This window comes from Microcebus murinus, chromosome 17, assembly GCF_040939455.1.
Source record: "Microcebus murinus isolate Inina chromosome 17, M.murinus_Inina_mat1.0, whole genome shotgun sequence".
NCBI lineage: Eukaryota > Metazoa > Chordata > Mammalia > Primates > Cheirogaleidae > Microcebus > Microcebus murinus.
Genome location: NC_134120.1, coordinates 14,712,480 through 14,718,901, shown reverse-complemented (window position 1 = coordinate 14,718,901; position 6,422 = coordinate 14,712,480). Strand labels below are relative to the sequence as shown.

Below are 6,422 nucleotides of genomic sequence, written 5' to 3'. Positions count from 1 at the left end.
TCAGGAGACAGCCGCGCTGCCACCAGAAGCAGGCCCATGAGGTGGCAGTGTCACTGGTGGCAGGAACAGTGCCTTCAGCTTGCCTGACGGGCTGGTGATCTCAGGATCCTGGACTTTGCAGGACTTGACCAAGCGGGCACATTTAAGGACACCTTCCCTGTCGCAGCTGAAGCCATAGGCTATTTTTTTTTTTTTTTTTTTTTGAGATAGAGTCTCACTTTGTTGCCCAGGCTAGAGTGAGTGCCGTGGTGTCAGCCTAGCTCACAGCAACCTCAAACTCCTGGGCTCAAGCAATCCTGCTGCCTCAGCCTCCGGAGTAGCAAGGACTACAGACATGCACTATCATGCCCGGCTAATTTTTTTCTTTATATAGTAGTTGGCCAATTAATTTCTTTTTATTTATAGTAGATACGGGTCTCGTTCTTGCTCAGGCTGGTTTCCAACTCCTGACCTTGAGTAATCCCCCGCGTCAGCCTCCCAGAGAGCTAGGATTACAGGCGTGAGCCACGGCGCCCGGCCTGAAGCCATAGGCTTTGATAACCTCCTGCAGGATCTGCGTGGCCACCGGCAGCACGAATTGCAACCCATGTTACGCGCGTTGTCCTGAGCCTCGTCTATGCACATGGTGTCCTCTAGCCCACGACGCCTGGGTCTCCTCCGCCAGGACCGCCTTCGCCTGTTCAGCGCTCAGGGCCGCAGGCTGGGCCAAGGCGGACGTCATATGGCGACAAAAGCTACAGGTGCAGCAGGGCGAAGGAAAAAACAAAAGACTCAGGGAAAAGAGAGCCACCATCTAGAGCAGCTCCCAGCGCTGACAGGGGCGGAGGGGAAGCCTCCAGACGTAGCTCCCAACCCCGAATCGACAGCTCTGTGCGGCACTGCGTCTGGACAACCAACACAAAAGCAAAGCTGAGACACAGGAATGGTTTTAACCCCAAACAAGCGACTCTATTGTTAGGAACCAATTGCAAGAGCGGCACTTCCGGTGAGGACCGGAAACCCTGCTAGACAAATTCTGGAAGAGCTGTAACGCTTGAAGTATTTTCCTGAACTGTGATAGAACAATGTGCTTTCAGGTTGAATCAGGTATGAATACAAGAAATGAGCAGGAATGAATTTTCCGTGTATTTAAACCTGACTTTGGAAACACTGTTTATCCCGAGGGCCCCGTTGACTCTCAAGTTTCATAAGGTAGAGTAGCAGGATGCGAAAAGATTTCCTCTGTCTTAAGGAACATGTAAAAATTCACCACCAGATAAGTAGAAAGTTGGGTATAGACGAAGAATTTCTGACCACGGATTTCTAGGATCCTGGATTGAGTTCAGGGAGTAGAAAGTAGCTGCAGGCCGTGGAGTAAAAGGGAAAATGAAGAGCATCCTTGGCAAGTGCAGTTTGGGGACTCAGAGACAAAGTAAGGTGGCAGCATTATGCTACAGCTGTGCATATCGCCAGCTGGTCTCCCCTTCAACACGCACACAAAATGCTTTCCCCAGATGGTCTTTTTGCTTATCTGCTTGGTCCTCTGTTCTTCGTTGTCTCATTGTTCCTTTAATCTCCTGACCTTTTTCTCTGGTTCTCACCTAGCTGAATATTCAGGTCAGTATACTGACAGCCTCCCTGGACACGTGCAGTTGATAGAGGCTAACTGTGGCCTCTATCAATTGTATTAATCAGTGTTAATTAGGGAAGCAAAACTGTGAAGGTAATAGCATGGGGATTTATTTTAGAAATAGGACCTTAGTGGAAAAAGCTGGAAAATACATTTCCAAAGGAAGAGTTGGAGGATCAAGGAAAAGTTCCTAGCCAGCTCTCCTGAAGCATGGCATGGGGGGACAAGTTGGAGTTTGCAAAAGTAACTGTGGAGCCAGGAAGTTGCTGCTGCTGGGATAGGATCACGAGGGATGCTGGTGAAGTCTATAGAAGGCAGTTGCCTCTATGCCTGGTGGCGATGCTTGGGTCACACTTGATAAACAGCCTGGCAGTTGGAAAGAAGAACTGAACATGGAGTGGAGGAGAGTGGGGACAGGTTGTAATCTGTTGGTACCTCTGCTTTGTTTCATGCTGCATCTAACCACCTTGGACCTTTAGGGAGTAACGGCTGTTACTTCACTTGTGGCATCCAAATCTCACTCAAAATTCCCCTTTGGCCAAATCTAACTTGGGATACTATAAGAAAGAGCTCTGGGAAATTTGGTTTCAGCTTAGCTGAGTTGAAGTAAAATGCTACTGACTCGTTTTTTCTCACTACTACATTTTAATGTACCCTCAACTTTGGGCAAGAGATGCTCCTGTCCCCAGGCTTTGCCCCGTGGACCCATACTTTGCCTATCCATAGTAGGAAAATTAAGCAATGTGCTTCTGGTTATAAATAATCATCATGTAACTTATTTTCCTTGATTCCTTGGTTTCCAGGCAATTCAACCCAAATTTTGTGCCACCAAATGGTAACTATCTTAATACTCCCTTTTAGTCCTTTTGTCTTCATTATTCTTCCTCATAAAATGGCTATTATATTTTTGTTTTGCATATTTTAAATAAGTATATATTCAAATACACAAATTATGTTTATATTTTAAAATACTTTACTTCTTACATAAATAACAGAATCACATAACTAAAATATCCAAAAGTAGAAAATGAATATACAATGAGAATTCTCTCCTTCCCAAGTCTGCCCCTATGTATGGAGTTCCCAGCCTTCCATTTCTTGTTGATCTTGCCAGAGATTTTGGCTTTTCTTGAGACAGGGTCTAACTCTGTTGCCCAGGCTCATGTAATTTGAACATTAGAATACTAAAATCAGAGAGACAGTAAGGGTCAAAGATTTTTGTTTAAATGAAATAAAAACAATGCTTATGCTTATATTCCACAATATCCTTTAATTAATTGTAAATGAACTTGGAGGATGATGTGTGGTTTTATGAATTAATTGACCCTTTTTAAATTTCCTTCAAATTTTTACTTAATTGTAGCTAATAGGCATTTTATCATGTTATCAACAGTAAACCATTTCTTGTAATTAAAATATGATTTCCCTTTTTATGCCCATACAATGGACAGATGAAAGTGATTTTTCTTAAAAGAGGGCTTAGAATGTACAAAAATGTACCTTCATTGCTCACTGCTCTGAAAGGAAGCATTTTCTTCATTCATGGCATAGAATTAGAATTCAAGAAGGAAAATATGAGACAGCGATTTAGAAGTAAAAGAAGCATATCGATTCTCTCAACTTTCCGCTTTTTATTAGCACTCTTATAATTGCTGCTAAGAAAGCAATTTGGCTTTTAGAAGTGCTGTGAGCTAATGCCCTTGTTAGCTGAAAGGCATGGGAATGGAGTCAGATAGTGACTGCAAATTAGTCTAGGCAGGTTTCCGCTAGCAATCTGGGCTATATTCAAGTCTGACTTAAGAGACTCACAGCATCTCAGATTGCCTATTCATTCACAGGGGAAGTCTGGCTTCAAGGGGCAGTCGTGTTGGCATGCTTGGAAGAGACATCGAAGTGCACGGGCTTTTCCCTCCTAGGTGCTGATTGAGTGCAAAATCGCAGGCCGTGCTTGGACCACAAAAATGTCAGTTCTCACAGCAACCTCTTGCATCTGCTGGGTTCAGGTTCTATATAAAACCTCAAAGTGTGTGATTGAAATCTTACTTGAGGAAGAGAAATGTCAGACAAAGATTACATGGAGAGAGCAAATTGGAAGAGTTGCAGCAGATTTCTTCCCAAGTTCAGGGGTGTTGACTCCACAGATAGGGTTCCAGTTCACCTGCTCTTCCCCTTACACTGTGTTTATGTTGGAGGCTTCTTATTCACTTTCTCCTAGTCAAGAATCATTTACTTCAATAAATATTTTAAGTGCAATAGATATTTCCTAAATGCCCAGCATTGAGATGGTTGCTGTCATGGGTTGGCAAAGAAATGTTAGGTGCAACATCAAATCTCAAGTACCTTGCAAGCTTACTGAGAGATAAGACAACTAAAACATATGACCAGGCAGGTTGTATAAAATATTTAAATGAAATTGGGATGAATGGAGTATACCACAGGAATTTAAACAAATAGACCAGCATTAGATGATTTTTTAAGGGATGAGGTTATGGGACTAGACTTCAGACTTTACAGTATGGATGGGATTTGAGCATGCAGAGAGGGTGAGTACACAGGGCAGCTGGACCAGCACCGCATGCTTTCTCTGTTCCCACTTCGCCACAGTCCAGCCCATTGATCTTGACTCCTGCCAACTCAGCTCTGGCCCAGTTTCTGAGTCACCCTGAGTAGGGCATTTCTGAGCTTTGACCTGCTGCAAAGCTCTGAGGTCTTTTTAGATGCCTCTCAGGTCCAGAATCTCATGTCCTGGTGATGATTAGTGTTCCCTGATTTCCAGGTTCACAAGTGTTGTGGGTTAAGTTACGTCCCTCCCCACCTTCCCTCCAAATATGTTGAAGCCCTAACTCTTGGTACCAATGAATGTGACCTTCTATGGAAATAAGGGTCTTTGCAGATGTGATCAAGTTAAGATGAGGCTATACTGGATTAGGGTGGGCCCTAAATCCAATGACTATTTCCTTATAAGAAATAGGGAATTAGGTAAACTTGGACATGAAGAGATACAGAAAGAAAAACACCAGATGGAGAGACCGAGTCACACAGGCGAGAAGGCCATGTGAAGATGAAGGCAGACACTGGAATCATGAAGCTACAAGCCAAGGATTGCCCTACACTCCCACAGAGAAATATATCGAGGTAGATTGAGCCTGGCAGGACTTGTGAACTCATGGTTCGAGAACACAGCTTTTGCATGTCCTCATTCACATTTGTTTATCTTAGCACAGCTAGAAGTCTCTTTTTCATGCTTCCTTGTGGTTCTTAATCTCTTTGAGTCGTGGATGTAATTGAAAAATCTGTTAAAGACCATAGACTCCTTCCTAGAAAAATGCTCAGAAATATTTACATACAACTTTGGGGCCTTGACATGCTCCCTGAAGTTTGCTCCTGTTCCCATGGACACTGGGTTAAGAACCTCTGAATCTGACCCCCATCCATTGCAGCCACTCAAGTCACAGATAAGTCTGGCTCATGCTCTGATATCTTTGTCTGTCTTGTTAAGTTCAGACCACATTAATTCTTCTTCCTCACACACTCTTACCGCTCATGTTTTGTAGGACTTATGGCTTACACCATGCATTATCAATTATGTGTTTGCCTTGGTTCTCTCCTTGAGGATGGGGACTCTCTATTATAACTCTTTATATTCCTACAGTTTCCAGAAAAAATATCCTTACCCAGGATAGGGTCACCATAAATATTTGCTGATGCAAAGTTCCCTTCACACTAGAATTTTCTACAATAAATTAGTTGTTTAATTCTTGAGGTTTTATATATGATTTTAGGTTAAAACCCAAAGATTTTACAGATGTATAATTTAAATATTCATGTAGCAGGGTAGTACAAACACTAACTTTGCAAGCAGATGAACCGGGTTTTTCTTAATTGTTCTTAATTTCCTTTCTGTATGCAAGGATAATACATATTTTTTAGGGTGGTTGTGAAGATTAAATGGCTATTTAAGGAGATTAGTGCAGTATCTCTCATGAAGGTGGCTCTGAAAGACGAAAGCAATTGTAATTCTTTATAAAATACTTTGAATTTCATTTTTGCATTATACATTCACTCTCCTACCAGTAAAGGAGGAAGAAGCACATTTGTTTTTGTATTCCCAAGATCACATAATGTGGACAACGTTTATTTCCGAAAACTAAGCATATTTTCCTAGCCAGTCTTTTGTCATTTTAGTTATTAAAATCTTCAGATGATTTCTTGGTATTCATATTTTTTGATTGAAAGGAAATTGTTTTTTTCCCATCACCTGGCAAGAAGGAACATCATTGTCACTTCTTTAATAAGAGACAGTACAAAGGAATAAGAAATGGAAACAAAAGCTGACTAAAAAGTATGCTTTGCTAGCTTATCACTAAATATTTGTCACACATTTTTTATTTTTGTTTCACAAATTATCAAAAAAGGGAAAACTTACTTTGAATTGAGTTCTGCATATGGAAGTTAAGATACCAAGAAAGCCCATGGAGATACTGAATATTATTTTTTGTTGCTGTTGTTTTCATGGCTGAACACATTTTTTTTTCTCTGTAACAATTTGGTCCCATTATATAAACTAAACTTCGGAGAACCCATAGACAGAAAGTTTCTTTTCTTTCTTTAAATATTGAGCCACAAATGCTGCTGAGTCTGTGTGCCATTCACTTTCTACTTGGGGATTTCTTTGATGAGGATGGGCCAACACTGCTTTCTCCTTGAGGTGTTGGCTCTGTGCTGGCCCAAATACCAGGACACAAGGATTCAAATAAGGACCAGCAACTTCACCCATGAGCCTATGTGTGTTCTTCATTGCCACTATTAAGTC

General features: G+C 41.7%; 1 non-coding gene and 1 pseudogene across 1 annotated transcript; both read right to left on the bottom strand.

Moving 5' to 3' along the window:
• LOC105857382 (protein C10-like) lies at positions 1-721 on the bottom strand (annotated as a pseudogene).
• Positions 722-973: 252 nt separating this feature from the next.
• LOC142861775 (U7 small nuclear RNA) lies at positions 974-1,035 on the bottom strand. Its single transcript, XR_012912926.1, has one exon. It is a non-coding gene; the product is annotated as a U7 small nuclear RNA (small nuclear RNA).
• Between the last annotated feature and the right edge of the window lie 5,387 nt (positions 1,036-6,422).